Genomic DNA, 11,499 nt, shown 5'->3' with positions numbered 1-11,499 from the left:
GTTATTGTTGTTCAAACTTCGCGACGCGTCTTACAGTAAATGTACACATTCGTATATTTGATTAAATGTTCTTTAAATATGTACATTTTTACAATAATTTTACGTTTATACCCAAAGGAACTTATATAGCCATTTAAAGAAATAATTTTTTTTATTACCTTAAGAAAGATAATGAACAATAATAGTTTTTTTAATGCTATTGCTGCATTTATACATATCTATCGTCGAGGGCTTGTGAAACGTGACACTGATTCTAAAAACTCCTAACGAACTGTTTAGATTATAGAGTATACATTGTATAACATTGTTTACCACGACATTCAGAAAAAGTTTATATTTCGTAGGAGGCAGGCAGTTGCTATGTATTGGCATTCAGTTGAAAGAGTATCATTCAGAGAGGCTCGTTCTGAAAGATTCAAGACATTTTTTCTATTACTTAAACCTTATATTCTATTTTTTTCGTTCTGTTGCATTTATGTCTTTGTGCGTGGTATACAGTAAGGAGCAAAACTGAACACACATACGACATTTTAACAAAAATAATGTTTTATTCAATACTTGCATGTAGAATACAAAAGAAACAAAATACTTGGTATTATCTACAATCTTTTGGCTTTTCAAAACAATCTTAACATTTGTGATCTTATTATTATTTCGCTTCATACAATTTTTTTTCGAGTACTCGGTTTTGCACCGCAACTAATTTTAAGTAAACATTTCAGATTTTCGTACACTTAATATTTCGTCCATGAACCTTTAACCTTGGTAATTACCTGAATACGTTTAGGCATACTTAATACTACATTTTCGCAATATTCTGGTGTAATAGAATACCAGTGTTCCTGCACTCTTTGCCACAAATCAGTTATCGTTGTTGGGGGAGCACTATATTTATTCTGTAACTTCATTTTTAAGTATGCCCAGACATTTTCAATCGGGTTTATGTCAGGACTTTGAGCAGGCCATTCGATGGTTTGAAATGGTTGAGTTTGCAGCCAATTCTTTACGCTCTTCACAACAATGCCCAGGAGCGTTGTCATGTTGGAATACGACATCACAGTCTGGTACCGGCATATTTTCAATTGTTTCCAGTAAATTTTTTTCTAAGATATCCTTATACGTATACTGGTTCACCGTACCTTCTGTTCGATGTAGTGAACCTACACCGTACGCCGTAATTCACCCCCATACCATAAGTGAACCACCACCAAATTTTATTGTTTGCTTCACATGACGCTGTAAAAGAGGTTCGCCTTGCTTCTTCCAACACCAAGAACGTCCATCCGATGAAATTCGATTGATTTTAGATTCCTCGGAAAAAATTACTTTTTTCCATTGCTCTATATTCCAGCTTAAATATTTTCTTGCAAAACTCAGACGGCCCTTGGCATTCTTTTTTGATAGAGCAGGTTTTTGTTTCTTCTCAATTGCTGTAAAATTGGCTTCTTTTAATGCCCTTCGAGCCGTCCACCTACTAATTTTCTTTTCAACATCGCTTTCGAATAACTTTGCAGCCATTGATGCCGTCGTTGTAATTTCTGAAGTAATGTATCTCGTCAATCTTCTCTTCTCCTGACAAGATAATAATTTTGGACGGCCTCCAAAAGATGCAGGGACTTTACTACAGTATTTTTTCCGTATCTTATGTACAACTCCCTGACTGACGACAAATTTTCTAGCAATTACTCACATAATGGCTTCATGATGTTATATTGGTGCGTGTTGACGCATGAACAACGATAAACTAATAACTACTGCACTCCTGGTCGTGGCATTGACCGTGATGGACTACCAAGTTGTTTACAAAATCTGTGTTCACAGTTTCTAATCCCGAGAATCTTAGTGCGGTGCAAAACCGACTACACGAAAAAAAATTGTATGAAGCGAAATAATAATAATATCACAAATGTTAAGTTTGTTTTGAAAAGCCAAAAGATTGTGGATAATACCAAGTATTTTGTTTCTTTTGTATTCCACATACAAAGATTGAATAAAAACTTATTTTTCTTAAAATGTCGTATGTGTGTTCAGTTTTGCTCCTTACTGTATATTTATTCTACGTATAATTAAGATTTAATAAACACATTATTATTAACGTCAGATACCTACATATCGTCCATACGGGTAAAATCAAATAATAAAAAACCAAAATCGTTGGACCCACAAGCATTAGAACTATTAATTTAATAAATGAAAAAACAGTTTAAAAGTCTATCATTCACCTATTACCAATTTAATAACGTAATTATTGATATTATCCATTATTATTATAATTTAATTTTAATATTATTTTTGATTTGTGATTACTTTAATTAAGATATTCCATATTTGTACGCGGTAGATACAAAAAGATTTCCATACATTTTACGTGTCCCATAAAACATTATATGTATGAATCTTAAATATAAAATACATACTTACAAGTAAAAAATAGTTTGAAATATTATATTTAAACGATTTTTATTCTCATCAAAAATATGAATGAAAATAAATTAAAAATTATTTTTTAACAAATGCAATATATATTTAATTATCAACCATTAAAAAATGACTATTTTTTAAATATTTCTAGTGAAGATTTCATTCCAATATCTCTAATAGTTCAAAAGTTATAACAAAATGTCACTTACTTTTCCGATCCGGACCACTGTGCGACGCCGATACTACGTCGTCACGCCATTATACATTGTCGATCGCAAGAAATAGAAACTAAATTGAATGTTATTTCTTCCCTTAATTATTTTAACAGGGGAGAAATCGTATAATGATCTTCACTTTTTAAAATTTTTCAATAATTTTGAATTCCGCAGCCTAATAATAACTAATAACAAACGAGGTAGATGTAAATTAATAATAATTTATTTCAATGAAAATATTTTTATCATATCATTGTCACATATTCAATTAGTACAAACATCACGAATATATTTCTTGTTTTTCTTTGTTAACTCCAGCGCATGGTGATCATGCACCATGATCAATACGTAATAAGGAGTGTGACTTTATAAATAATTTACTTAGTGTTACACTACCAAACATATATAGAAAATTATAAGAAAACACCAGTAACCTCACTTTTTGAGAGAATTTGTTACTTCGCCGTCGGTAACAGATATAGGTACATACTACTCCACATGAACTAATATGATTGATTAAAGTGTACATATTATTGCCGGCAGAAACGTTGTTGTTGAGGTATTACCACGGTATTACGTACCAAATTCGAAAGGTACGAAGGTTGGCCGTTTAAGGCAACATTGTACTTAACGATGTTTGAATAGCATATTTTCCAAACTTTTGGCCGTAATAGCTTTCAATGGAAATTTTACAGTTGGTAAGATTACTAATTTTTAAACGTGTTTCCTCGAAACGCAATTTTCAACATTGACGTTCGTAATTAGAAAGGAATTCCACGATCGATTCCTTTCGTATCTACATACCCATCTGCTCGGTAACTATAAACTCGTCAATAGGGATAAATCGTCATAAAATCGATTTCAATCGATTTTACTGCTACCAAAAATTGTTAAATCAAAGCGAATTAGAATAGTTAACTCGCGAATTTAGAAATCGACATTCCGAAATCGTTTTTTATTCTCTTAGGCACAAGAAAATCCCCTAAAAATGACATTTATACTTGCGTTAAAAATCATTTAAAAATATCACAGTAACTATATAGTTACATATCCTATAGTTTTTTTACTCAGGATCAAATTCTCTCTTCAATCATTGGATTGAAATTTACATTGCACAATATAAAATACTCAAGATGACCTTTACATCTCGAGAAAAAAGCAGAACAGAAAAAAATTAATTATTACATGGTATGCTACTATTAAAACCATACAACCTTCGTTTCAACCATTTTTTCATATAGTAATTAGTAATTTAGGTGGCACACTTAGCCGAATCACCACGTGTATGCATTTTATCTCGAAAATGCTACAAACTGAAATTACTCTAAAGACATTAGAAAAATTTCTCCGTGTCTGAATCTATCATAGATTTGAAGATTGAAGCTTCCTCTTTATAATTACCTCCTAAAACTTAATATACGGTTTTTGTGTCGTTCTATGGGGGTTGAACAAAACGTCTGCCGCCAGCAATAGAATAACTCAAAGTATACCACGTGGGGGTTGCATATACGTACTTATACTTCATGTGTATGTGTTTAGTGCGTAAATTTATAACAGTATGTGTACCTAAAGTATACGGTTTTAGCATGCGAATGATTAAATGTGTCAAAAAGGGCTATCACCCCCTATTCGCCCTATCGCTTATCTTTCCCGCAAATACCAATGCATCGACGTGGGTATCATTTTTTAAAAATATCTCTCCAAAGTCTAGACGAGCTGCACCCAAGCGTTCGTTTTGCAATCAGTTCTCGTGACATTTTTCTAATGAAAATAGTACCTAATATGATGTAATTCCGATGATATTTACTTGTGTAATGAACAATGAAAGTTACTTCCCATTGCAATTACATTAACGGAAAATTAGTGAAGTTTTGTCTCCTGGTCTCACACCGATATACCCGACCCGTATTGATGTTTACACTCCTCGGCGACCGAGGCCACTCGAGCTTCGTGGCTCCTCAGGGGGTGTACCCCGCGGCAATGGGTATAGTTCTGGGACTTTCATCGGCTAGATATTTGAGACATATATCGAGTAAAGATAGTATGTTCAAATTCTTCAAATGCTTTTGCTAGTTTGCATTCGAGCTACTCATTTTTGTTATTAACGTACAAAAGTAGAAACACATATTACAAAACCCTATTTACTCAGGATCGGTGAAAAGTGTAGGAAAGTGACACCAGGTATGGACGGGGGTTAACGTTGAAAAATTCTTTCTGCTAGCCGCAACGGTTTGCAAGACGAGTGAACTAACCGCTAGGAGCAGTAGAACGCGTTACGCCATGGTTTACATGGTGAAAATGCAGAGAAAAGCGATTTTCCGTGTGCATACGCATTACAAATGTTTATTCGAAACGTGATTTGCATCGTTCGGCCGAGCGAGGAGCAACGAAGGAGACTTAAACCGAGTGCGGCGGCGGCAGCGGCGGCTTGCGCGGTGGTTCGCGTGGCAGAGCGATGATTCCCGTCATCGAGTGTCCGCAGCTGAAGCTAAGCACGTCGTCAGGCTCGAGTCCGGAGTGCGCTTGGCCCATTGCTACACGTGCATACGAGACCGCAAGTTGTGTCCGCATATGTGTGTCACAGGCCGGCAAAGTGACTCATTCCCTTCTTTTGCCATTACATCTCGTCAGCCGATCGTAATAATAGAACGAAATTGATTCACTCGCCGCTGCCGCCGCCGCGATGATTCGTTCCAAAGACACGCTGCTTAATAGAATTTAGGCTCCTCGGAAAAAGAAAAAAAAAAAACAAAACAAAACAAAACAGAACAAGAAGCTCCACTTGATTCGGCTGCCCTGTACGACATCATCGAGTGATCGCCGATCGAGTTTTCCAGTATCGATTGTTTACACGTTTTGTGCAAATCGGCGAGTGCCCGAAACGTTGTTCGTTGTTGGCACGTTTGTGCCGCGTATGGTAATTAGAATGTGTCGACGAATCTTAAATGACAAGTGTCGGTAAACTCGCGAACGATCGACGTGTGGACATCCAATGTGACAAAGAGAGGGATAACGCGCCTTGGACCTCGGAAAGGGAAGAGCCGGAGAGTGCTCGCACGTGGGAAGGTTGAGGTGGGTCTGGCTTGAATCTTTGGCAATTCTTTGGAACCCTTCCGAATGTTTCTTCTTTAACCTGCGGACGGTGGACGCTTTCAACGATCCTATGCCGGTCGTAATTAGGTGCATTCAAATCGTACCCAATCCGTTTCTTTTGGGCATCTTTCAATCCACTTTTTTGAGATCAACGTTAATCTTCTACCTGTAGGTACTCAATATGTAATTACAGTCTTTTCTCAATATAGGTCCCAAATATCTAGCCGATAAAAGTCTTAGAACTATTCCCACTACCGCGGCGTATGTCCCGTGAGGGGTCCTTTTCTACGTTCGGCAGTGTATTAAAAAATAGTATCTTCTAGCCGATGTATGTCCCTGAGGAGACCTGTGTTGTGGACATATATCGAGAAAACACCGTACTTCGAATGATTGCTGGCGAAACTAGAGTTTGAATGGTACGTTTATAACTCTGGGTCGGATGGGACCCCACTACCGGCGTTCGAGGGTCAACCCGTGAATGGCAATAACCACTAAACCACTGCGGACGCGTTATGCGTTTACTTCTGAGTTTGTTCCTTTCAAATTCGGCATTTGACTCTGTATAATGTCGAGTCAGTCTCTTGACGAGGATTTCAAACAGAATCTACTAAATATGAATGTTATTAATTTATTTTAAATCGAAGTAAAATTCTATTCTTTCATAATCAATAATTAGGCATTCTATGTAGACATAGAATAAATATTAATGTTCCCTCCTTTTAGGGAATTATTAAAGACGAAACAATTTTAATTAGGTACTGTAACCGTGAAGAAATAATTTCTTGGATTAGAACGATAAAAAGTGCGTCTAGAAACTTGATATAAATTTTGTAATGAATCATTATAAAACTGTTCCCATTACAAACTAAACAACCGTGGACGTACTGTGAGAGTAAAAGTAAACATTTTAATAGATCAAATACAGATCTTTTTTAATTGATTTCCAGTTTTCAGAATAATAATAACAGATTTATTAATATTCATAAGCATCACTGTCTTCGTATTACGTATACCGTATAATAGCCTTTTGTTTCAGGTCTGGGTTAGGGTAATTGTATACTAAATGTTATCTAGAATTTGAAAATATTTGACAAACAGTTGACCGTTTCAGTATGACATTTCAATATTTTTCTACGCGTTATGTTCTGCAATGACGTGTTTAAACAAATACATGTAGAATGTTCAAACACAGTGTCGCACTTGTGACAGAAGTAAAGTACAAAGAAATTCACCTTCCCAGACCATTCAACTTTATCCTCTCCAAGTCTTTTCTAGCACAAATCACGCTTCGGAGATAACCCATCCCAATTGCGCGAATCACGTTGTACAATAAATGTTAGTTTCGCAATAATAAGAATTAGAAATCTAATGGAATTACAGCCTCGATTAGAATTCATCTAATTCATTATTATTAGTATTATTTCGTCGCTTTTAGTGAAATGACAAATCTCCGGTAATTGACTCTAACCGTAGCACGACCGGTCAATTGACCGGTTTCGCAGTTTTCATTTTATGATCATTGAAATTACAAAGATGTTTCCATTACAAATTATTAAATAGAGGATGTAGCCGGATAAGGAGGTCAAACGTGCCCCCAAACCAAATTAAATTTGCAATAGGCCATTCGATAGGTTATCCAAAGAAAATACTTTGTGTAATTTTCAACCCTATACGTCGACATGGAGGGTAGTAATGGGGTGACAAAGAAAATCAGGTTTTCCCGTAATTTCTCGTATCCTCTTTAATTAAAAATTCTGAAAAAATCAAAATTATAATTGGCACAAAATATTTTTTTTGGATAAGCTATCGAATGGCCTATTGCAAATTCAATTTGGTTTGGGGGCACTTTTAACCTCCTTATGTGGCTACACCCTTTCTTTACTCAAGTACATATTACTCTAAAAATAAAGTAAATCAATAATCATTGATTATGAATTTTTATTAAATAAATTTCTTGATTCAAGTACATATTGTTCTAAAAATTTGGAGAAATCTGAATAAACTCGGTCTTGTAATTTTTATAAAACAGCGTATACCAGTCACATTTTACGCTCGGTACATTAAATAATTTGAAATAGGAAAAAATTCGACACATACAAAAGGGTTCGAAGCAGTAGAATGTTTTGAACTGCAAAAGGCGCAAGTGTACGCATAAGTGTAACACCTCAAGTGACATCATCCCAACCCTAATTCCAAGAGATCTTTATTTGCTCGGATCCATCTGTCAGCGCAGCGGTTGTCAAGTCTAGTTGCTTTGTTAGTTCGTTTCGCACTCCGCAAATTTCGATTCCCACGAAATGAGGCTACAAATATATTCGCTATTCTCGTATTCAATTTGACTTGAGATCAATGATATTGTTCTACGACTTTACACGTAATTTCAGTGTTTTTACTAACTTTTTATATTGCAAAATTTGTATTAACTTCGTATGATTAATGATCAAGCATTAATCTAAAAAATGCATACTTTTACATGAACAAATAAAATAATTAAATGTAGATTTAAGTGTAGCATGTTCTGTTAAAATTTAGAAATGTATTTATTTTTCAATCATGCTCCTCAATCTGTAGCTTATATACTCAAAACATACATTAATAATTGCACTTTGTATCCTTGCTGTGTTCTCTGACAATTAAAATATTGTAACGAGCTACCTATATTTATTGAATTGTATTTTTTTTTCGTTTCCAACAAATTCTTAATAAATTAAGGGTTCTTGTGTTCGTACACATATGTAGTTGCAATTACGTGGAAAAATAATTTTTTGAAAAATTGCAAAATTTTACAGTAAACAAATATAAAATTTGTAGTAGAACAAAATAACTTTTATGTATTCCCAAGATTAAAACTTTTGCGTATAACCTAATATATTTTCTAAAGATTACGCAAAGACTGCTTTCAATGATCTCAATTTTATCAGATTTTATCATCAATTTTCTAGGCGTGTAACACAAGCGGAGACTGAACTGTAGTAAAACATGTTAATACGACGCATTGCTATCTCTAGATCGGGTATGTCAATCACGAGTGCGAACGACATCGTGCGATTGAAAAATCTGCCCACTATAACGGTGACGAGATTTCAATTCTTCGATCGTATAGGTATATGAACGGTTGAATAATTAATGATTAGGCCGCCGATCTTTATGCATTAATGACGTATGCAAATTGGTGAAGTACAAAGAAACACGTGAATTTTATTTTTATCGCAGAGAATCTCTTGCATGTCAACGGAAATATTTTCCTTATAATAACTTACCAAAATGATAATTTAAAAAGTTTTTTAAGCAAACATATATCGACAAAAAACTGGTGCATTAAAATTAAACATCGATTTCATTTTCATCTTTCTATTCGCCAATTTATGTTTCAGTTTATCGGTACTTTCACTGTACAAATTATGTTAATATTGTATGCACGATATTTAATTCGCGTATTGAGCTGAATTTTCATAAGCAAGAAAAATTAGTTGCTTTTGTAGATAATAACTAATTCATAACTGAAGTTTTTAATCCAGCATTTCGGCGAAAATGGCAACTTCCGTGAAATACGAAAATATACAGGATGTCCAATTATTCTGTACTTCCCCGAAAGGGGTTATTCCCTTTGAAATATTATCAGGTCATTTGAAATATTATTAACGAAATTAAATATTATTATTAACGAAAAACACGGACCAATCAGAACGCGGCTACAGCAGCTTCCGCTGAGCGTGGCGTTGGCATTGGCCGAGCTTGAATTCTTCCGCCTCAGCTGCGCTCTTATTCGTCCGTGTTTTTCGTTAATAACTGTTTAACAAAGCCGCGGAGAAGATTTGTGCAAAGGAAAAATTACCTCAAGTGACCTTGGGAATTACCCCTTTCAAGGAAGTAGAACATTTTTGGGATGCCCTGTAGAATTGCGAATCAACAGGCTAAAATGAGATATAACTTTTAACTAAACGAGTTCCTTTCGTATTTAAATATTTGTTATATACGGAAAAGGACTCAATGGCGTATAATTCCATAACGTTATTTCCGAGCGCTTCAAGTACCTACAACTCGAAACTTCAAACTGTTATATCTCATCATGGAAGTATCTGACAAAAAAATGTTTCAGACAAAATTGACTTGTTTTTTCCGGTAGAATCTAAATATGTAACATTTTATAGGGGGTTCCATTTAAAATTACAAAGGTACCTCCCCTCCCCCGTTAAAGGGGAAGGGAGGCCACTTCACGTTTATGTAGTCAGAAAGGCCCTTCAGTTCCATGCAATTTAAGACTAAGAACTTTAAAATCGATGGCATAGTTTTTTTCGAGATATTGAGCTGTTCAGAGTTATGTGGGCCACCCTGTATAAAATGGTTATGAATGACGCTCCTTAGGTTAATGATTACATCTTCTATGTTTCATATTATAATTGCTGAAATGACAATAAAAATAACGTTAGACAAACTAAATGCACGTTTAAAACATTGTTTATCCCATTTTGATGAATTATTATTTTATCTTGTATAATTTCCTTTACGATCAACTCGTATTTTCCAAACCAATACGTAATGAAACAATACTTTACAGTAGATTAATAAAACTGCGGATATGTTTTATTTAATGTTTCCTCATATGTTTGTATCGACACGTTGTCTCGTTTTTTTTACGAGTTGTCTATTTCGAAAAGGCTACAGTTTAGCTATAGTTTTAAAAGTACTTTTAACGATCAGCAAAACCAGTCTTGCGAACATCGCTGACACATAATTATGTACTGATAACTGCCTTCTCTTCAACGAAAAAAGAAACGTGACGGTGGAAACACGTTGTCGTTATAGTGGAAGCTAACACGTGATCTAGTCAATGATCGAGCATTGTGGTCATTTACACTCACCGGCCCTGACCAAGGATACTAGTTATTTTTGTCATTGTTCTACGTCAAAGGGAAAGGAGTCGTATCAAACCTATTTCATGTTTTCGTATTTGATTAAACTTATTACATACGTCTTTCAAACAAATTCGAATTTAAAAGGTTTCAATATTTCTATCTTAGATCCTATTTATATTCAAAAGATTTTAAACGATAACCACCTTTCTATTAATAATTTTATACCGAAATGTGGCAAATTATTAATTATTAGACTGCGGAAGTTTATGTAATTTTCAGTTTTTGTAGACAAATTCTAAGAAAATGGTGCCCAATTAAATCCTATTTTTATTGGTAATAACATTTTTAGATCCATAATAAATAAAAATCGCACTAAATTCTGTAGAATTTGATACTCCTGCATTTTTTTAAATTTCCATAAACCATACATAAATAAAGACCCGCAGTCTATTGATTGTGCAAAAATGGAGAAAATGTTTGAATATCGATACATGCCGCTTCAAATCGTTCTACAGGGTATCCAAAAAATGTTGTATTTCCTTGAAAAGGGTGATTCCTGAGGTCATTCAAAGTAACTTTTTCCTTTGCGAAAATGTTCTGTGCGGTGTAATTAAGGAGGTATTAACGAAAAACACGGACCTATCAGTGCGCGGCTACAGTGAACAGATTCCGGCTCGGCGACAAATCCTGCTGTGCGTGGCGTTGGTATTGGCCGAGCCGGAATCCGTCTGAAAAAGTTACTTTGAATGACCTCAGGAATCATCTCATGCAAGGAAGTACAACATTTTTTTGAACACTCTGTATGTAGATAGAATGGCTCACGAAAGTATTCGAACGCTCTTTAAAGCAGTATAACTTTTCAAAAATCGGACCAAACGGCCAGCTTCTTCTTGACAATTAGTAGCAGTTGGTTC

At 34.9% G+C, this 11,499-nt stretch overlaps 1 protein-coding gene across 7 annotated transcripts in view; it reads left to right on the top strand.

Annotated features, from left to right (window-relative positions):
- Positions 1 to 11,499, top strand: part of Cnc (NFE2 like bZIP transcription factor cap-n-collar) — a 292,479-nt gene that overhangs the window by 244,765 nt on the left and 36,215 nt on the right. The window lies entirely within an intron of this gene.

Source organism: Halictus rubicundus, chromosome 6 (genome assembly GCF_050948215.1).
Source record: "Halictus rubicundus isolate RS-2024b chromosome 6, iyHalRubi1_principal, whole genome shotgun sequence".
Classification (NCBI taxonomy): Eukaryota; Metazoa; Arthropoda; class Insecta; order Hymenoptera; family Halictidae; genus Halictus; species Halictus rubicundus.
Note: the sequence above shows the minus strand (reverse complement) of the source record. Positions and strands in the feature narration are given on the sequence as shown.